Here is a 23,218-nt window from a genome sequence, read left to right on the forward strand (position 1 = left end):
CATTTGGAATTTGTGTTGTTCCTTTAACAAGTGGATTTTACGGGAATAAGGAATATCACTCAGTTTTTCAACAGCTTACTTTATTAAAGAAGAGATCAGTGACGCCTCATAAGATAAGAATGGGAGTCATGCAGAAGGGGAGATAGGCAACATCCCAAGGAGGGCTGGGCAGAGATGTTTCCTGAATTGCTTCCCTGCACTGTGACTAGGGAACTGCCATCTTCCCTTTCATTTGCTGCAAACAAGGGGTAAGTGTGAAATTAGTAAAATGAATCAAATGTGCCATCAGGAAGGCAATATGGGTCAGCACATGTGAAGCAGTTAGGAGATCCAGAAAGTCCCTGGCCTGGTGCTGGCTCAACTCTCCTTTTGGAAGTAATTACACGCTGTTCTTCAGAAGGAATGGAAACTGACCACCAAAGCTTAGGATTGAACGCACTGAATCTATTGCTCTAATAAACTATCACAGTATTTTGAGTCCTTGCATCCTGGCAGTCTTAGGGCTTGCAGAGGTCCTTCAGTAAGAATCACAAACCACATTGCTATCTGCTTTATTTCAAGGGATGTAAATATTGAAAAGTGCATTCTGTATATGTGATATATTAGATTATCCTTCAATATAGGATGGAATCCTTGAGTGCATGGCTCTGTGTCATGACTATCACAGAATTTTAGGACTGAAGGTCTCGATGCTGATTGCCTATGACAGGACTTCCTGGCTGGGTTCCTGAGGACCTACAGCAAGGTCAGACACTTAGGATTGCAAACACGGAGGCCTCAGAGCACTTCTGTTTCCTGAGTATTCTGTTGGACCTGGACACCATATTGAATTGCATTATTCATAGTAAAAGCCAGGGAGGAATGGACTGATGATAGATTAATTCCTCTTTTCCCTCCACCTAATTAATTTGAATATTCGTTATTTGTATTCAGGTAGCTTTTCTTCTCATCTTTAAATTATACATTGTATTTTCATCATTAAAATAAGTCAGATTGCAAATGCACATTTTGTTAGAAATCAAAAAGAACCCTTTATAATGCACAATAATTGCTAGATTATATTTAACTTGTTAAGTGAATTGTCATAGTTATATCTTTTGTTTAAATAAAATGTGATATAAAAGGCCAATAAATAAAAGATAAAGCTGAACTGCGGGATCCAGAACTTGCTTCCCTGCCTCGGTCTTTCCTTATCTCTAAAATCCTTTCTCATTCTGCAAATTCTGCCCATTATATGGACATTCATTCCCAGGCCTTCATTTTGCAGTCTCTGTGGAAGAAGTCAGCTAAAGATACTTAGAAAAAATGGTAGAAGGGGGAACATCCAAACTTAATCTGTGCCAGCCAAGAGTGGCAAGGTTATTGGTATGCAAGAGGGGGTCATTTGCTGCCTATTTAGACATTCCCAATGTTAGCATTTGCTTTCACATACTTACTGTACGAAATCCAGGCTGTAGAGTTTCGTTTCGTTTCGTTTCGTTTCTTTTCTTTTCTTTTCTTTTCTTTTCTTTTCTTTTCTTTTCTTTTCTTTTCTTTTCTTTTCTTTTCTTTTCTTTTCTTTTCTTTCTTTCTTTCTTTCTTTCTTTCTTTCTTTCTTTCTTTTTCTTTTTTTTTTTTTTTTTGACAGGCAGAGTGGACAGTGAGAGAGAGAGACAGAGAGAAAGGTCTTCCTTTTTCTGTTGGTTCATCCTCCAAGGGCCGCCGCGGCCGGCACACTTTGGCCGGCGCACTGCGCTGATCCAAAGGCAGGAGCCAGGTGCTTATCCTGGTCTCCCATGTGGGTGCAGGGCCCAAGCACTTGGGCCATCCTCCACTGCACTCCGGGCCACAGCAGAGAGCTGGAATGGAAGAGGAGCAACTGGCACAGAATCCATTGGCCCGACCAGGACTAGAACCCCCGGGGTGGCGGCGCCGCTGGTGGAGGATTAGCCTAGTTAGCTGCTGCAGCACCGGCCCAGGCTATAGAGTTTTAAAGGATCATATTTGCATTAAATACCAATGAAAGTCCACTGAAGAGTACAAGTCATATATCAAGAAAGGAAGAATGGCAGTTGTATCAGAAGTAAGAGATTCAATTGAGGGAGGCTGTTCCCATCCTCAAAGTATCATCTTTTGACATTAACAGCTTTTAAAAGAGCAGTTAATATATCCACATATCTCTAGAGGCATTTCTAACATTCCTCTATCTTATTAAGTATAATAATATATTGCATATATTTTAATATAATAATATGAAGCATTTTATATATAATAAGTATTTCATATATATTACATATAATATATATATATATATATATATATATATATACTTACCTTCCTTTTCATATTTTCTTCATTCTCATTTTGGCTCACAATTGAAAGCTAGACTTGACTCACATTTGAATGGAAAACAGTTCATGATCTAAAGCCTCCGGGATGTCCTGAGCACCAACTGCGATCACAGTGGGACTGCCTTCCCCTGTCATGTGCTCAGGATTTTTCTACTTGGTTAGAGAAGATCTCAGACTCTTGGGGTATTATCTTGCTGGCATTACAAGATTATAATAATGAAAATGCTTACTATTTTAATGGGTGAGTTTTAACTGTTGCTGCTTTTCTATGCTTTGGGGATGTTCAAGGCACCCGCCTGTGTACTTGAATCAATCATGTGGTCTGTACTGTCTTTGAGATACACAATATAGTTGTTCATAGAATACAATTTTTATTAACCCATTTGCCACCAGCAGTGTTGTTCGAATGCCCAGTTCTTTCAGGCGTGTTGGTGATGTTAGGGACACAGACTTCCTGGTAGAACATCTCTATTTCTAATTTTACTCACTGTGTGTAGTGCATAAAATGACACAGTGGTCAAAATGCAAACAAGCTTAGTCTTGAGCTCAGGACTGACTTTATATCCTGAAAAACTGTATTTATCTATTCTGTGATCTGCTGCCCCTCCACTTTGCACATTGGATCTGACTGAATCAGCTTCCAGTAGGGAAGGCAAGTGTGACTCTTGGCCAGGGTGTTAGAAGAAATGAGTTTCCCTGGGGGATCAAATAGAAGTTCACCATTGCATTTGATTGTTTGGTTGTTTTCTTTCTTCATGAGAGTTTTTTTTTTTTTTTTTTTTTTTTTTTTTTTTTTTTTTGACAGGCAGAGTGGACAGTGAGAGAGAGAGACAGAGAGAAAGGTCTTCCTTTGCCGTTGGTTCACCCTCCAATGGCCGCCACGGCTGGCGCGCTGCGGCCGGCGCACCGCGCTGATCCGATGGCAGGAGCCAGGAGCCAGGTGCTTTTCCTGGTCTCCCATGGGGTGCAGGGCCCAAGCACCTGGGCCATCCTCCACTGCACTCCCTGGCCACAGCAGAGGGCTGGCCTGGAAGAGGGGCAACCGGGACAGAATCCGGCGCCCCGACCGGGACTAGAACCCGGTGTGCCGGCGCCGCTAGGCGGAGGATTAGCCTAGTGAGCCACGGCGCCGGCCCTTCATGAGAGTTTTGTAAGAGAAACTATCATTTCCTTTTGTGACTCCATGGTTACTATCATGACAAAATGATTGGGATCCCAATGAACATTTCAGAAATTGTGATCATGTGATGGGAACATTTCCATGGCTATATTCTAAATACTTCAAAGCCTTTCTACCATAGTTGAGAAGAGGCTTAAAAATATTCTTTTATTGTCCTCTTTTCTATCACTGAGTTAATATAAATGAACTTTCCTGAAGATCCTGGTATTGCTTTTTTTCAGGAGCAAATTGATCTGGAATGTTTTGGTCTTGATAATTCCATATTTTCCCATTAAAGAAGATTTACTCAAGAGAAGTTTGGATAATTCTGCCTAGATGAAGACCATTGACAACCTCTTAGGATTAAAACTGTATTCTTGTGTTTCTGAGGAAGACTGACAAGAAAAATCATTAGGTTTCCATGAGACCCCTTCAATGAAGGAAAAACAAAATCAACAAAAGTTTTCAAGACCATTCTTATAAATATCATGTTGCAGGTTGGTTAGTGCATCAAAGTTGCAGATCAGAGTTGGAGAAAGCCCAGAATGTGACTTTACTATGAGAGTGCACCTAGTCCATAGGACTTTCTACCTGCACTCAACCCTGCCTGACCTCTGGATTGCAGCCACTCTCCTTGCTCTCAGACTGGAATATTCCTGTGGATGGCCTGCACCACCCCACGGCTATAACCCCTCAGAGATAGTCCATGCATCAAAAGCTGTCATGTATGACTGTCTCCTCTTCTCCCGGACACAGGAATTTTTCTTGCAAAGCACAGCCTCTGTAATTCCCACAGAGGAAGAGTTGCAGTAGCCAGGGTGCTGAGCCCAAATCAGTTGGGTCCTCTCAGGCCCTGATTTCCTCAAAAGGCCAGCTATACCCAGTAGTAGTTCAGAGCTCATGATTAAGAGGCTGAACAATAAAACAACAGGGGCATGGTTTGATGGGAATGAACAGCAGCCTTACTGGCTCCATGGGTAAATACTTATCTAATGCACTGACCTCTTTAATATTTGTGTTCATTTGCATACATACATCAATACTTACTCTTTGTGTTGCAAGGTTCTATCTGTTTTGACAAGTGCATTTCGCCCACCATACAGTATCATAGAAAGGAGTTTTAGTACCCAGAAATATCTCCTTGTCTCACCTACTCAACCCTTCTCCCCTCATTGCTGAACCCCTGGAAACCTCTGATTTTTTGCTATCTGAACAGTTTTGCCTTCTCCCTAATGACATAGACAGTAATTGGAATCATGTGGCATACAGATTTTTCAGACTGGCATCTTCACTTAAGAATATATATCTTAGGTTAATCATTTGCTTTTTGTGATTTGACAGGTAGTTTATTTTTTATAGACAGTATGCCACTCTGGCATGTTTCACAGTTTGTCCATTCATCTTCTGGAGATAGTCATGAATAAAACTGTTATAAACATCTATATTCAGGATTTACAGATGCTTTCTAAATGGGTGCTTGAATGCTTAGTAGTCCATCAAATACTAAGTTATTTAAGGAATTGTAGAGCTGTCTATCCAAGAGGTGTTACCATTTTACATTCAATTTTTCTCTCTTTTTCATCTTCTCTTCCAAACTCTCCTTCCCCTCTTCTCTCTCACCCCCTCTCTCTGCCTCAACGCCCCCCCGACCAAGAAAAATTCAGGAAATTTTAGGTCATGATCTAACATATTCATTTTGGTATTAATAAGAAAATACCATCATTCAAAAAGATGAATGATAGAGAATACGTACATATGAAACACTTTCTCAATGGCAGTAAATAACTTGTCAATATGTTCCTTGATTGATCTGCACCTTTCAATCATCACTTGGCCAATCGTTCCTTCCTGAAGTTCTAGTTGTTCATAAATTCTGTCTTCCCTGCAGCCTTGTCATTCATTTCCTGATCATTAGTTTTGTTCTTCATCATACCTAGTTATTGCTTTGTGCAATTCTTCAGTATTATCTTTCATCAATGCTTTTATCTCTATACAGCATTCCTTCAAGGGAACATTCTTTCCCTTATAAGAATATTTATCTTTTGATGTAGTCACATTTATTTTTGCTTTTCCTGCTCAATAACTTGCTGTTATATCTAAAAAAGCATTGTTAAGGACAATGTTAAGGATAGTTCCCTATGATTTTTTTCTTAAGAGTGCTACTGTTTCAACTCTCATATTTTAGTCTTTAATCCAATTTGAGTTGGTTGTAGTGGATGGTATTACTTACGTAAAGGTCTCAATTTCTTCTTTCACATGTAAAATCCAGATGTCTCTGTATCATTTATTATAGAAATTACCTTTTTCCCATCGCATCTTCTTGTATACTCCTAAAATCATGTTGACCATATGTGCTTGAGTTTATTTTTGGACTATCTATTCTTTTTCATTGATCTTATTTCTATTTTATACCAGTACCATATTTCTTATTAACCTATATATTAACATAATATAACCTACAATCAGGAAATATGATGCTACCATCTTTGTTTTTTTCTCTAGATTGTTTTCACTACTCATGTCTTTTGCAGTTATTTATGAATTTTAGATTTTAAAAACTTCTGTGAAGAGTGCTGCTGAAATTTTATAGAATCTGTACACACTTCCAACCCATGAATATGGGATATCAACTTAAAATATTTTGCTGCATAAAAGAAATTTTTAAAAATGAAAAAAAAAGAAGTTTGGAAAAAGATTTACAAATTATATATTTTGTAAGGGATTAACACTCAATATTTAAGGAGATTTCACAACTCAGTAACAAAAAGTAATTAAATTAAAATTGTCAAAGTATCAGTTGTTCCAAGTCTCCTGGTGTAAGCTGTCTTCCAGATTCCCTCCGAGCACTTCAAGTGTAAGACCACGGCCCAAGAGTTTGTTATCTAAGATGATAAATGTTGATTTGGATAATTTCTCTGCAAGAGTAGATTCAGTTAATGAATAAAATCTGCAATTAAAATCAGAAAACTGTTTTTGGACAATATATAGAAAACCTCATGTCAGCTTCCATTCTTTTTTGAACCACTGACACAAAAAGCAAAAGAACATAAGGTATTGATACCCTTTATGTTGTGAGAAATTGCTGCTGCTGACTTTCTTCTTTTTTGAAACTTGCTTAGATTCCAAAAGATAAAGTACTTTTGTGTTGGCTTCATTGGATTGTAATGAAGATAATGTCCGATATAGGCAAAATTAACTACTTAATCTAATTTTCACATATTTGTGTATTATATTAATCTATGAAAATGTGCAAATATGTTGTAGAGATCTTATAATACAATTTAGCATTGTATATATTTATGACACTTGAATATGTTATCAGATTTGCTTTTATTTAGAGGGTTAGCACTATTTTTTTTATTATAGGCTTAGTAAGATACATAAGAAAATATTACTGTGCTGAGAAAAGTAACCAGAGTCTTGTCCTGAATACACAACTTTATGTGCTTTGTCCACTAAGTTGTGCTTCTTTTGTATTTGCCTCTTGCTTCCCATTTGTAAAAGTAATTGTAATGTTAATCATCTATGACAGTATTATGAACTATAATTGTTGAAATTTAACCAAAATAAGACTTTCTTAGCTAGGTCTTGTCATTTGTGCTATTTACTAATAAGATATGATTGCTGATTTCTCTTTAATCACTTGACAACAAATGGAGGATTAAAAAATGAGTTTTCCTTGAAAGTGAATGCCAAAATTGCTGTTAAAAACTTCCTTATACCAATATAACCACTTTCTATCTATAAAGATAGGAATTATAGTCATATATGTGCTTTAAAATAGAAAATTCTGAGGAAAAATAAAATGATGGAAAAGTACATGATGGTAAATAGTAGTAAACTAATTCCAAATTTTTTCACTCCAGATTTGTGTTATCTATGGTATTGAATAGATATTTTGAGTGAATATAAAGGAAAATGGATTAAGTTAGACTAAACTTATATAAGTCAACACTTGAAAAATTACAGAGTCTCCAGGTTTATTTGTAGTATCAAGCAGATCAACTCTTGCAAAATTCCTTGAGTATATTAGTATCAGTATTATGAATAAATCACTATTTTAATTACTTCAATATAATCCAAATCTCCTTACCTTTCCACAAACTAGAATTTCAAGAAAAACCAGAAAACTGATACTTTCATGATTCCTACTTCCATGGACAGATGAGGAAAGGGGTCAGGAAAGTTTCTAAGTTGCTCATTTACACACTACACATGTTTTCACAATTTTTAAAATTTAATTCAATTGAACTGGTATTTACAGCAGTTATTGCTTAAACAACTTGTTGTATTGGGCATCTAAAGCATAAAATAACATTAGCACACTGAATAAGAGGTAAAGGGTTTTCATTTTTGACTAATGAAGTTACTAGTGTGCATATAAATATGACTAAAGTGAAAAGAGGATATAAAATGTTGCCTCTTGGATTTTTCAGTGATAGGTAATGAGATAAACAGGAGAGTGCATGTGAGATGTGATGCTGTATGTTAGTCTTTTAAAAAAGTCCCATTTGGAGAAAAATCCATATTTGTAGAAGGGGCCAGCTCACCAAATGATTTCAGTCTCTTTTAAAAGAATGTCATGACATAGCACAAAAAAATGTTATGCTATTTAAAAACCAAGCCAGATTTTCAAAGTTTTCTACACTTTGGTGTTCCAGTATGTAGTGTCTACATTGAATGGAGCAAGTGGTGACAGCTGAATGAGAATAGAAACATATTTTCTAAAATGAAATCAAAATAAAGACACTCAGTTTAAATATTTCCTTTTAAATATTTCTGAGTTAAAGAGATACAACATAATGAATATACAATAATAACACCAGTCAATTATATCGCATTTTACATAGATGATTGTTGGTTTTTTATTACAATATCAAGCTTTGAGATACACATGATGGATTCCATAATTACCAATTGAATTTTCTGTAAATTGTACTTTCAGATTTGGTCAATTAATCTGTTTTAATATTTCAGGATCTAAAACTACAAGAAATTACTCTTGTTAAGTGACATATAATTGATAAACTGTAATATATAAATGTAAAAGGAGTTTAAAATATTCATGGAAAAAAGGAAAGATAAAGATTAAAATATAAACATCTTTTTTTCAACATAACCTCCATGAATTTCAAGACACTTGTTAAAGCCGTGATATCAGCTATAAAGAACCAAGGTTTCATGGATTTAACTATATCACTTGCATTCATTTTTTACATTTTTAAATAAGAAATTTGTGTGCCTTTTAAATATTTTTAAGATAAATATAAAAATAAGTGAGAAGGAGCCAAATTAGGACTTGCTAGTGACTCCTAAAATTGCTCTCATTTGTTGACAGCCAGGAGCAGGAGCATTGTCTGGGAAGGGAAAGGCTCTTTGGTGAAACTGTCATGGGCTTCTCTCTACTCAAGCTTTGGTTAACCTTCTCAAAGCACTCTACATATAAGCAGATGCTATTGTATTTTGGCCCTCCAGAAAGTCAACAAGAAAGAAGTCTCAAGCATTCCAAAAAACTTATGCCTTGAACTTTGCTTTAACTGGATCAATTCTACCACACAGTCATTGCTTTGATAGTGTTCTGTCTTCGGGATCATACTGGTGAAGCTATATTTCATTTCTTGTTAAAATTATTTGAATAAATGCTTCGAGCTCTTGATCTCACTAGTTTCAAATTTCGATTGGAAGCTCTACTCTTTTGTGTAGCTGATCTAGGTATAACATTTTCGCCACCCATTGAGCAGAAATTTACGGCACTTCAGTTTTCCAGTCAGAATTGAGTAGGCTAAACCAGTTGAGAGGTCTTGGCTGCTGACTGTTGCTTTTGCTACTAAGCAATCAGTCCAGTCCTATTTCACTAAGGTACAAGTAACATTAGTGTTTTTCTGAAAAAATGGTGTAGATGGTGTGCCATTATGGACTTCATCATCAATATTATCCTGTCCCTTCATAAAATGAATTATATATTTGTAAATTGCTGGTTTCTATGAGACATTGTTTCTACAAATTTCACATAAAGAATCAGTGATTTCTCCATTCTTTGGCCCAAGCCTCTTGATCAATTTAATGTGTGTTCCTGTTTCAGCTTTAGCAGAACTTATGTTGCTCTGATTTGGGGTTTTTAAACATCCGGCTTATCCTTGTTAGTGCCTCAAACTAATCCTGAGACATCACTACGCTTCTGTTCTGGTGCAGAAACTTTTGAAACCCAAGCCTATCTTTTCATAATGCATTTCTTGCACTTTTTCAAGATTCCTCAGATGTAAAAGATGTATACATGCTACTGAGTAAAATTATTTTGTTTTTATGTCCACAAATTGACCAGCATATTTATAACAAAAGTAATCCTAACTGCAAAGGAAAGCCAATTTCCAGAGAAAATATATTTTATTTTGTGTGGGTGCATGTATTGAAGAATACACCAAACAGCTCATCAGAATTATTTCATATTACTTTTGGGTTTCATTCATCTCTTTTGGTCTCTTCTTCCAGACTCAGCCACCACTGCAATAGTCAGATGTACCCTGGCTTTGACAAAGCTTATGCAGCCAGCAGCTCCTCATTTTATGCCTACACCCTGGATCACTCAAATTATTTTTCCTGTCTGTAAATATTCTATTGATATGAAACACCCAGAAACCCAGAATTGATGTGAGCTGAATGATCCTTAAAGGAAATCTATGATAATTATTCTCTCCTTTAGCCTCAAAGGTATTGTCCTAAGAGACGAAACAGTCCTGAGTGCTTGATGCCAAGTAATGGCCAGCTCTGCATTACATCCTTCTGTGACTTACCTCATATCACTTTAACCTCTAATCTGACCCATTATCTCATCCTCACCTAATCTCCAAAATCCTCTAACCATTCTCCTTCTACTTCTTTTACCATCAACAAATCTTCTCTACCTGCTGAAGTCTCTTGAATGTTCTCTTCACCTTCTTATTCTGATGCAAACCTGGAAATCCCTTGGTGCCATGGCTTCATCTCCATCTTTCTTAGTGACTGTCTTAATCATTCCATGGCAGAAACATTTAGTCCTAGAGGGGGACATGCGTTCACCTGGTTCTTTCGTTGTCCTGATCTGCTGTGATCCAATAAGTCCAATAAACTGTTTCTTATTGGCCAGTGCCGTGGCTCACTTGGCTAATCCTCCCGGGGTTCTAGCCCCGGTTGGGGCGCCAGATTCTGTCCTGGTTGCTCCTCTTCCAGTCCAGCTCTCTGCTGTGGCCTGGGAGGATGGCCCAAGTGCTTGGGTCCCTGAACCCACATGGGAGAGCGGGAAGAAGCACCTGGCTCCTGGCTTCGGATCATCGCAGCGCGCTGGCCGCAGCAGCAATTTAGGGGCTGAACCAACAGAAGGAAGACCTTTCTTTCTCTCTCTTTCTCTCTCACTGTCTAACTCTGCCTGTCAAAAAACAAAAATATGCTTCTCAGGAGATGTTTTTGATCATTGGCATATTTGGCAGCATCTTCTACCGAACATGTAATCAATTTTCCTTATTTAATAAAGATTTTAGCACTTGAATAGTCATATTGCCCTACACTACTTTGTAGTGTTGATGATTCAGAATTCATAAACTAGGTTAATGTAACGCTTTGGCTTTTAGTTCTGTGCCACCTATCGTTTTGGCTCTTTGTCAGGAGGCAACTCTTTGTATGGTCATTCCCTAAATTCTATTATTGAATATGACTATTTCATATCCAAAATGTTATTCACTCACTTTAGTCATGCTTTTTCAGTTTGTCAAGGACTCCAAACCATCATTGCCTCAAATGCATTTTGAGTATTCCCAACTCTTTAGGGCTACATGTCATGACTATATAATTTAGATTCCATGATACCACAGTAGAATCACTTGCCTTTCTCTCATGGTGAAACTTAACCCAAAAATATTAATAAGAGTTCAATCAAATTTCTACCTGCTTACCCAGGTAGCAAATCATGACTACAGGAAAACATATAACAGTGCTGGTGACTTTGCTTTTACTTTGTGAACTCAAAGCTCAGATTATAAATATTAGTTGGTGTAATAATTTGATCCAGCAACAAGGACAATTTATAAATTTTGTAAGGAATGGAATTACGAGATAAATTTATTTGGGTGCGAAATTGTTGAGATCATATATGGGAATGACCTGCATAAAGTTCATGGAAGCTTCATATTATTTAAAAAAAAAAACTACATAAATCTAAGAAAAACGTTTTGGACCAAAATGAACTTGGCCTTTAAATTCTCCATAGTTTTTGAAGTAACCACATATTCACGTGAGAGAAATAAAGTTCTGTGATAATCCCCAGATGGAGTACAATCAGGATAAAGGTTACCTTATATTTTGTATTTATTTGCAAAATTTATTGAACTTCCTCTCTTATGGCTATGTCTTATAATCAGAATGAAGTAGATAAATGAAATAGCATAAGTTTCTTTAGAAAAAGGAAACATTATGGAGGGAATTACCTATCAGTCAAGAAATCTACCAACAACCTGTGCTTATATCCATTTCCCTTTTGTTAACTATGAAAGGGATGTGTACACTTCATCGCAGCAAAACACTCTTTAAGGTTCAATCTTTACTTAAAGATTTTGCTCCTGCAATTTTATTTTGCTTGTGTAAGCATCATCTAATTCTCATTTCTATTGTTTCTCTAATTTCATCAGAACACAAGATGACTATATTTTAAAATTAAAAAATAAAATCTATCTTTTATCTTGACTTATGTATCTGGCTTCAGCCTGAAATGCATCCTGCAATACCGAATTCCTAATACTAGTTTAAAAATTTTGTTTCCATATCTTATGCATATATTTACTCTTGTAACTGTTTCACACGGTGTCCTTTACCCTTCTAGGAAAATGATTTTATCTAAATAGCCAAAGGAAATCTAACACATGACCCAACCCATTTACTCAACTTTTAAAATATCCTTTGTTCTTAATACTCCATTCATTTAATGTCATTCACATTGACTATTAATGATTTTAAAGGCAATTTTTCAAAATATGTTTCTACATTTTAAGTTAATATTTAATTATTTTTGAGATAACCCATTTTTTAATTTACAATATAGTCAAGGCTTAATGAGGCCGGCGCTGCGGCTCACTAGGCTAATCCTCCGCCTAGCGGCACCGGCACACCAGGTTCTAGTCCCGGTCGGGGCGCCGGATTCTGTCCCGGTTGCCCCTCTTCCAGGCCAGCTCTCTGCTGTGGCCAGGGAGTGCAGTGGAGGATGGCCCAGGTGCTTGGGCCCTGCACCCCATGGGAGACCAGGAAAAGCACCTGGCTCCTGGCTCCTGCCATCAGATCAGCGCGGTGTATGGGCCGCAGCGTGCCGGCTGCGGTGGCCATTGGAGGGTGAACCAACGGCAAAAGGAAGACCTTTCTCTCTGTCTCTCTCTCTCACTGTCCACTCTGCCTGTCAAAAAAAAAAAAAAAAAAAAAAAAGGCTTAATGCCTCACTAACTAAATAATTAAAGAAAAAAATGTAAAAAGATCAGATTTCAGCAGTAATATAACTTAGGGCAATAAACAACATTCAAATATGTTCAACTTGATGTTTGAACAATATAAATTGAAGCTCTAAATATAAAAATAAAATGACTAACACATGTTTTGAGAAAAAAAATTAAATGAACCAAATTTAAATATCCTTTTTGTAAAATTTAGCCATTATTGACTTTTTAAATTAAAAATTTTACCATGAAACCTCAGATTTCTAAAATACTTTAAATGATAGCTTTCTAATTTTTTTTAAAAAAAGAAAATTTGAAATTTATCTTATTGCAAGTGATACCTGCGACGCTGATTTCTCTCTGGGAATGACAAGTACTTTCAAAGGTGTTAAAGTTCTACAGCATGCTTAGAAAGTGCATGAAGTTGTGTTAAAAGTTATGTCTCTAGAGGTACACTGCAAATTGTGACATCTTTGACAGTTTCTTAAATTCTGTGAACCTTACTTCCAACAAATTTATGGTGCTGTGGGAATAGCAAATAGATAGTAGAATCACTTCTCGGCCTTTTGGCTAAGATCAATTGTAGCAAATAGATAGTATATGTAAAGTGCTTAATGTAATGTTTATCAAATTATAAGTAAATTATTTTTAGTAAATATATTTATAAAAACCAAGTACTCTTTTTAATTCTAGAGCTCATAGCTAGCTTTGAAAAATTTTATACCTAAAATTTCAATTAATTTTTACTGCAGACTTGTTAAGTAGATGATATTCTTGGGCTCATTTTATAGTTTATAAAAATAATAGCTAATTTGTACAAAGTCATGTAAACTTGGATGAAATTGTGTTTCAGAGAATTCATGATTGTGAATCAGTTGTCATACTTCTTTTACTATGAAATGGGCTCCGTAGTCAGAAATAATGCTTTTTGTAATGTTGCAGTGTTTAAAAGAATATAAATTCTTAGATTTTAGAAAAATGCTGTATGTGACCAGGGCATCAAATCAATACTGATAAGTATTCTACTATGAAAAAAAGAGCTGCCACTCCCATGGTGGAAGAGGTCCAATGAAACAAACCAAAAGCTTTCTGGTTATCCCAGGGGTCAGTGGCTGTACCAGAATCTGTCTCTTGATTGAAGTCCATGTCGCTTATCCCATAGATACTCTCTTTCACTGCCATCCTAGTGACTTGTCTCAACCCACGAATATCACAGGGATGGCTGGGGAAACAGATTTACTGATAACATAACAGTGGCTGTCTTATCCATGTTATTAGAAAAAAAAAATGTTCTGTGGAAGTCACTTTCTGGCAATCATACACATAGGGTGCAAATATCTTTTTATTCTATGCTCATCCTGAGAGTTCTATTCATATCCTTCTTCCCCAGACATTGTCACTTACATTCTGGTAGTTTTTCTTTAAATCCATGACCACATAGCAGCTCATTAACCTCCATTTAAGAATCAATGTCCGTCCCCATCTTTGACTATCTTTCCTTCCTGAGAAAATGAACAACTAGATGCATTCATCTAGTGCTTCTCACTGAGAGGGTTTTCTTTCATGATGTCTTTAGAATTATTCCTTAGTGGGACGGTAGCACTGCAAATGTCATCTCTCAGGCAGTGATGGTGTCAAATGCAGATCTACAACAAACAACCAAAGCCTTAATATTTTCACCCTCACTGAATACAAAAAAACTCTGCTGGAGTTTTAGGTGCAGGCGGAGAGAGGAAAGATAATAGAACAGGAGGACCAGGAGTATATGGACTATTTCTTTGGGTAGCTTTCTTATGGCTTCATGGAAAACTTGAGTCCAATTTGGCATGATACACTTCCATTTGATGATGGGGCAAAGCAGTTTCTGTGTACACCCAACTTTATAGCTTTTGGAGACAAATAATACACAGTTCACAGTGGAAAATTAGGTCACAGAGTAACTTGGTGGCCTACGGTCAACTGTACAATTTCTGTTAAATCCTATACCTGATCAGAATCTGTTTATTGAAAGGAGCACACATACCCAGTGAAGATGAATCTGCCCTGCTCCAGAATCCTAGGGGCCTTTTCTGGGATTCATCTGAAGAGCCTGCTCTCTTCCGGGGAGACTCTACGTCCCATTGGATCTGCTGGATATTGTGACCCCTGTGGCAAAACAGCCTAGACCTGCTGCAGAGTCTTCTTGTGTTCTGGGTCTTCCTTTAAACAAGCAATGTTTTTTGTTCCTTTGTAAGAGGACCAGATAATCCTATTATTGAGGTATGCTTCCTCCAAAAACCACAGAAGACCAAGAGAGAAGCAGCATGCCCCTCACCTTGGACAGAATGTTTTTTCAACCTCCAAGCCACTGCGCTTAGAAACTTTTCGGAAAATGTAATTACCAACAGAGATACTATGGATTGAAGGATGCAATTCATAGAATGGAAATAATTTTGTTGTTATTCTGAATTTTATTTATAATAGCTCAGAGATTCTCAAAACCGAGCATACAGCAGACTCACCTGTAGGGCTTGTGGAAACTCAGCTTTCAAGGCCTGAACCTCAATATCCAGATTTGGGAGGTGTAGGATTGAGCTGACTAACTTGCAGTTCTAATGAGTATACAGTTGGTGGTGGTGAAGGGACCGTACTAGGAGACCCACTGATAAGAATGAAATGGATAATTTACATAAGACTGCAAGTTATAAGTTGAATTTCAGTGATAATTATCAGTTTTATTTCTGAATTTGTTGTACTGGTGATAGATCATAGCCTTGTATCAGAAGGAACATTACAAAATTCAAACTCTGCAGTTCAAGGTATACCATTTAAACATGCAAGATCCTTGTGCCCATTCTCCCTGAAGTTTGCTACCCTGTGGCCTTCCCACAGCAGAATATTTAGTATATTTCAGAAGGGAAAAAATATCCTAATAAGTAAGAATATTGAATATTTTAAGCACAAAACATGTTGTAATATACAAAAATAAGATACAGGAATTTAAAATTTCAGTAGCAGATCTCAGAAATGAGATTGCTTGAATCCTAACTTTAAATTGTACAGCAAATTCTGATCTCAATTATTTGTCCTCTAGAGCATCTTCTAGTGAAGGCTATTTAGTGAACAGTGGGAAAACACTTGGTTATCATATGAGTATCTTGTATTTTCTAGTTGAAATTTAAATTACTCCTAACAATCCCTTGGTTGCTTCCATTCATTCATTTATTACTGCATTTGCCAAGTGTGATTCAAATGCCTACTCTCCAACAGAGTCTCTATTCAGCCCCAGGATTCAGATATGACTACTGTGTAATTCAGAGGCCTTCTATAAATCTTTGGAAACAAAGGTCGGCTTTCTGCGTCCAATTCTTCCTAGAACAACTATATATTGCTGTGACTATGATGTTAGTCTAATGCAAAATTCATCTGCTATTTATCTTTTATACTCATTGTGTTCTGTGATTGAGGTCAGTCTGAACCACAGGTGGTCAAGATTAGTGTCTATGTTTTCTCTCACAATTACAACATGGATTTATTTGAATTTGGTGTTTCTAAGTCTGCTGTAGATGACACTGAGACCATCAGAGCGCAGCTACAGTTCATTTAAATTATTTCTCTTTCAGAAAATAAATAATTGGTCATCAATAATTAACAATCAAAAATCACATGGATATAGTTGTTCTTTTGAAAACTTGCGCAGGGTATGGCAAGGAAGACCTCTTTTCTTCTTCAAACATTTGCCAGTGTCTCTTAAAGGTAAATTGCTTCAATAAAGCTTCTTGCACACTTTTGCAGAAGTTTTGTAAGCCATTTGACCACTTCTTCTTGACAAACCCAGCAGGATTCTACACACATCACAGCAATGACCTGCTCAATCATCTGAGAGCACATTGCATAAAGGGCTCTAAGGGGGAAACAGCCCCCTGTTCAACTGTTTCAGTGATGCAGCAAAGCGGCCAGAGTATATGAAGGAAAAGGACGGAACGACAAGATAATAAGACTAAATTGGGCTTAAAAAGAATGGTGCAATTACATTGCAAGCAGCTTGCCTTTCATTGCCAATAAATGATGCCGGGATAGAGTATTTTCTGGACACGCACTTGATTATTTTTTTTCTTTTACTGGTCTTTTTACATTTGATCATTTCAGTATGTGTTTTCTGTTTTTATTTATCTTGCTATATATATCAAAAATACTCCTTGTTTTAGAAGTTCTTTGGCATATGGGGTGTTATTTCAAAACTGTCAGGTTGTTTTCTGTATTATTAGGCCATGATTCTCCAGGGTCAAAAGTCTCTCTGACATCAAGTGCTATAAATTCTTACATAGTAATTAGGTGACAGGAAGAAAACTTGCATCTTATTTTAAAAATAATTCTTATTCACATTTGATTCATTGGAAGTAACATTGCAGAATAAAATACGGGTTATTGTTATAGGTTGTTCAAAGATGCCAGGTGAATCAGTACTATCTCACTCATCCACAAGCAGACATTTGGGAACAGCTGGGCAAGTCATCTACCTAGCTGTTTTTGGTTAATTAGCTGTGAATTTATTGAAAAAGCCATCCTCTAATGCAGAATTATGAGGGAGAACATATTCTTGAGATGAGACCAGTGATAACAATTACCAGTAACTGTTTGTCTTCCCAGGAAATTGGTACATTGTGGCAGGGTAATAAAAGGGAGGGTCTCTAATTTTGACTTTTGGTTGTTTATTTTGAACTGTTTACTGGATTGCACGGCATCAGAGGCTCCATAGAGGAGGCTCAGGGTATCCAGGTCTGCCAAGACCAGCAGGGCCTACTTGTCCAGGCCCAGATGTGGTGTGCTGTCTGGTGCTCCCTCTGAAAGCCTCTGAAAGAAGTCACAACTGCAGAATTTGCTTCTTTCCTCCTACCCTCCCCTCTCCTCCTGTCCCCTCCCCTCCTCTTCCTCCCTTCCATCCTCTCCTCTCCTTTCTTCCCCTTCCCTCTCCCCTCCCATTCCCCTCCTTCTAGTCTCTTTTCTTCCCTTCACAAAGAACAACACGAAGAGCAGTTTGGAGTCATCCTGGCTTGGCTTGTGGCAGTCTCTGGCTCAGCTGCTCATCTGCTTTATGGATTTGAGACAGCACTGGTTCTCTGTGGTCCTTGGTTACTAACAGACTTTTTCCCATTCTCTCTTACACTCCTGTTACACTTGGCTCAAGAATGAAGCCCTCTTAGCCCAGATGCACAGGCATGGACTTATCTCTGGCAGGAAAGCATGAATTTGGTCATATCGTTTTCTCACTTTTGAATTTGTTTTATTTTTTATTGAACATTTTAACAAAAGAATCATATCTGTGCTATGCCTCAGATATCTTGCACAGGAAAAGTAAGAAATCAATCCAGGATTTACTCATTTATTTAAAAACAGAGCCTTGTTTCTAACAATGAAATAATACTAAAGCCTCTGTTGTACTAGTAGACATTTTTATACTTTGTATGTCTTTGTTCATTTGGAAGATTAATTTCTTCTCCATATAAAGTAGAGCAATTATATAATTTTAAATACTTTCTAATAGTCATTGAGTACTCTATCTTCCACCTTTAAATATGAATATAAAACTTCTTTGATCAAAACATAGATCAGAATAATTGCCTAAAGAGACAATTGAATAATTTAAAAGGATATAGATAGCCTCTTTACGATAGCTGATGAAATACTAAGTTTCTATTATTTGAGTCTGAAAGATAGGAGTTTAATGTTGCCTATAATAACAACATACAGTGAGTATTACAGCTTAATGATTGGACTTTTCTAGTTGCTTTACACATGATGTGTCATTTAACACTTGAAAATGAATAATATAACACTTATAGAAGGGTCCTACAAGAGATTATACTATTATTGTGGGTATAGTAAAAACGATTTGCTATCAAATGAAAGTGTTCATTTTTGCTTCATTGTTTCAGGGATTTTATGTGCATGTACAATATCTGTCTGCCTATGTACCTCCATTTATGAAGGAGAATTATTAAAGAATAAGAAGGCTGTTCTGAGATCACAAGTTGAGGTCCTTTCTCTACCTTTAACAACCATTTTCACAGAGGAAAGTTCTCTTAAGCTCTGTATCTCAGTTTCAATATAAATAAAATACAATGGAGAAATAAAAATCTTTCGAATTTGAGGGTTTTTAAAATTCATTTATTATTTATGTTACATGTGTGATGCTTGTGCCTTATTGAAAGTAAACATATTTCTCTATGTGATGGAAACACTAAATCTCAATTTAAAAGAAATTAAGTAATAGTATCTTTCTTCAATATTTTTCTCATGGACCTTTAAGACAGAGAGAAGTGATTTGGTAAAGTAATTCACATTTTCTTTCTTTTTTTTTTTTTTTTTGTTGTTGTTGTTGACAGGCAGAGTTAGACAGTGAGAGAGAGAGAGACAGAGAGAGTTATAGACAGTGAGAGAGAGACAGAGAGAAAAGGTCTTCCTTCCATTGGTTCACTCCCCTAACGGCCACCACTGCTAGCGCTGCGGCGATCTGAAGCCAGGAGCCAGATGCTTCCTCCCAGTTTCCCATGCAGTACAGGGACCAAAACACTTGGGCCATCCTCCACTGCCCTCCTGGGACACAGCAGAGAGCTGGACTGGAAGAGGAGCACCGGGACTAGTACCCAGTGCCCCAACCGGAACTAGAACCTGGGGTGCCGGTGCCGCAGGCGGAGGATTAGCCAAGTGAGCCATGGCACCGGCCAATAATTCACATTTTTCAAAAGAAAGATTCTGTGATAAGGAAAATTGGTGTTTGAAAAAATAAACCTTATATCTTACATTTGCCTCTCACATTTCCTCCAAATTAACAGTTGTTATCTACATGCTTCCTACAGATTTTAAATTAGCACATTATTAAATTTCAAAACTCACAATGGTTAAGGTATAATGAAAAGATGTAAATCAGAAAATAAACTAAATTCTAATCAAAAGCCTATGTAGAGGAAATGTGAATTGATTTTTCACAAAACCTAGAGCTTACCAACAAAAACATTTATTAAAGCACTAATTTTAAAGAATAGTGCAATCTACATTATATGAAGATTAGATTCTAATAGCAATAATTTGCATCCAGATTTTATCCATCCAAGTATATGAAAGTAGTGTAACTGGAGTTAATTGCAATTGAGTTCCATATAAAAATTTTCCCCTTTTTTAATGTCCTTAACATTTCATGGGGCTCAGTTTGTGGAATTGTCCCAGTAGCATAGTGTAGGGTAAAGTCTTAAAAAATGCAAAAGTGGTTTTGACCTAGTGTGAGGGACAAAGCACTGACATCATAGTCCAAAGATGTGGATAGGAGCTTGATTTACCATTTTATAGCTAACAACTCTGTCTAGAAATAGTACTGCGAAGGAGCCAACAGAGAGAAAAGAATCTCCTAGTTTGAATCTGCCTGGTTTGAAGACAAGGATGAGGCAAATGAATATACAGCAACTCTTGCTAGCAGGTATTTTTCAGGCCCTGGTTTTATCATGCCACACCACTGGCCTGAGTTCTTGCTGGTTACTTCTCTGGCAATGAGGTGGGCAATACTTCTCCAAGACAGCAGTGGGCATGTAGAACCTCCATTAGAAGATATTTTTCATGGGGCCAGGACTGTGGCTTAGCGGGCAAAGCTGCTGCCTGCAGTGCCAGCATCTCATATGGGTGTTGGTTCACATCCCAGCTGCTCCACATCCTATCTAGCTCTCTGCAATGACCTGAGAAAGCAGTAGACGATGGCCCAAGTCCTTGGGCCCCTGCACCCGCATGGAAGACCTGGAAGAAGCTCATGGCTCCTGGCTTCAGATCACCACAGATCTGGCCATTGCAGTCAATTGGGGAGTGAACCAGTGGATGAAAGACCTCTCTCTCTCTCTCTCTCTCTCTGCCTCTCCTTCTCTCTCTAACTCTGATTTTTAAATAAATACATAAATAAATCTTTTTAAAAAATAAGAAGATATTCTTCAGCACCAACCCAGTGTTCAGGGTTACTCTCTGAGCATGAAGCTTGCAAGTACCCTGCAAGCCCTGCTTATTTACCTGTGAGAGATAACAAACACCATGGAATATTTGTAATAAAAAAGGATCCACTATTATAATGAAAATTATAAACATTGTCAATACAGTACAGGAAAACACTTACTTCTTCTTGGATATGTCCTACCATCTTTTAGGTTCAGAGTACAGAAAAATTAGCTATAATGCTACAATTTAAGGGATTGAGGCTTGGTATGGTCACTCTTTTTCCCATTGTGACTTTGGCCATTTTCCCTGTTTTGGTGTCACCATCTTGAAGAAGTTAAGCTCTTTTAGTAGAGGGTCAAAAGCATTAAGAGTTAGTGAAGGGACTCCAAAGATATACTGCCTGAATTAACTCTCATTTCCAGTACTCATCAATATGACTCTGGGAAAGCTATTTTAATTTTCAGTGAAGGTCATGTATGAAATGCTTACAGACAGATTTCTTATTGAATATTGCTAAGATAAAATCATCTCATCTGGCTAGTCAGAATCAAAAGATATGTAATCATACTTTGAGTCATCTTGGATGAAGTAGGTAGATGATATTTTCTTCTATTCAATAGAATTTTATTTATCCTTTCATTCTAGTGTTTTGAAAAGATCATCTTATTGTATGAATTTAGATTAAACTATTGAAACATAATGGCCTGGGACTCAACTTCCAACATGCTCATAGAGCAAAATATATTTGCCCTAGCTGTTAAGTAGCAATTGGGATAGTGTCATCCCTTATCAGAATGCCTGGGTTCAAGGGCTGACTCCAGTTTCTGCTAATGAAGACACTGTGAAGCACATGATGGCACAGTGATTCAGCTTCCTTCATCATGTGGGCAACCTGGTTTTGGTTCCTGGCTTCTGGTTTTGTCTTCAGTTCAGACCCAGTCACTGAGGGCATTTGGAGAGTGAGCCAGCATATGGGAGTGTTGTCTGTCTCTCTCTTCTTCTGTCTCTTCTTAGCCTTTCTGTTTTTTTAAAGATTTATTTTATTTTTATTTTTTATTTATTTTTTATTTATTTAACAGGTAGAGTTATAGACAGTGAGAGAGAGACAAAGAGAAAGGTCTTCCTTCCATTGGTTCACTCCCCAAATGGCCGCTACAGCCGGCGCTGCACCAATCCAAAGCCAGGATCCAGGCGCTTCTTCCTGGTCTCCCATGTGAGTACAGGGGCCCAAGCACCTGGGCCATCCTCCACTGCACGCCCAGACCACAGCAGAGAGCTGTGTTGGAAGAGGAGCAACCAGGACTAGAACCCGGCGCCCATATGGGATACCGGTGCCTCAGGTGGAGGATTAACCAAGTGAGCCACGGCGCTGGCTCCTCTTCTTACCCTTTCAAATTAACTTAACTAATAAGTAATTTTTTTTTTTTTTGACAGGCAGAGTGGACAGTGAGAGAGAGAGACAGAGAGAAAGGTCTTCCTTTGCCATTGGTTCACCTTCCAATGGCCACCGTGGCCAGTGCACTTTGGCCGGAGCACTGCACTGATCCAAAGGCAGGAGCCAGGTGCTTATCCTGGTCTCCCATGTGGGTGCAGGGCCCAAGGACTTGGGCCATCCTCCACTGCACTCCGGGACACAGCAGAGAGCTGGCCTGGAAGAGGGGCAACCGGGACAGAATCCGGTGCCCTGACCGGGACTAGAACCCGGTGTGCCATCACCGCAAGGCAGAGGATTAGCCTAGTGAGCCATGGCGCCAGCCCTAATAAGTAAAATTTTAAAATGCTCACAGAAAAGCAAGTCAACCAGTGGGAATGTGATATCAAAATTCTAATGGAGAAAGCTTAGAAGGTGCAAGGTTAGGATGATCAAGCGTGACTACAGATTCCATCTCAGGGCTGAATGCAGGTCCCCAGTTGCCCTATTTTAGTGTGAAGTCATCTTATTTATAGGATACCCTGGAAACTGAGGATATGTAAGGATTGGTCCACCAACACCTAATCCAATCCTACCCCTTCATTTAGAGCACAGTGTACAAGCTGAATAGAGTTCCCAGACTTCTTTCATGTGACTTGCTTCTGTGGGGAACATCGATTCTGAAGTGAATAAGGAAATAAACAAATTTAAGAGTATCAGTGTTGCTGATATGGATTTGACTGAAAGAGATTTGGTGGCTAGTAAAGGTGTAGGCAATTAACTCAACTTCTATTTGGTTTACCACTTCCCAATAAATTGCTTTTTCTTTACAGAGTCTGAATGATATAATTCCCAACCTTCATTTGCCTCCTTATCTGTAATAGAAAGCCATATGGGACCTAACAATAGCAAATCT

General features: G+C 37.6%; 1 protein-coding gene and 1 pseudogene across 6 annotated transcripts in view; both read left to right on the forward strand.

The window, feature by feature from the left end:
- SNTG1 (syntrophin gamma 1) overlaps positions 1-23,218 on the forward strand; it is a 913,627-nt gene that overhangs the window by 296,229 nt on the left and 594,180 nt on the right. The gene's annotated exons all lie outside the window — the stretch shown is intronic.
- Positions 3,139-6,539, forward strand: LOC127490781 (short coiled-coil protein B pseudogene; annotated as a pseudogene).

This window comes from Oryctolagus cuniculus, chromosome 6 (genome assembly GCF_964237555.1).
Source record: "Oryctolagus cuniculus chromosome 6, mOryCun1.1, whole genome shotgun sequence".
Classification (NCBI taxonomy): Eukaryota; Metazoa; Chordata; class Mammalia; order Lagomorpha; family Leporidae; genus Oryctolagus; species Oryctolagus cuniculus.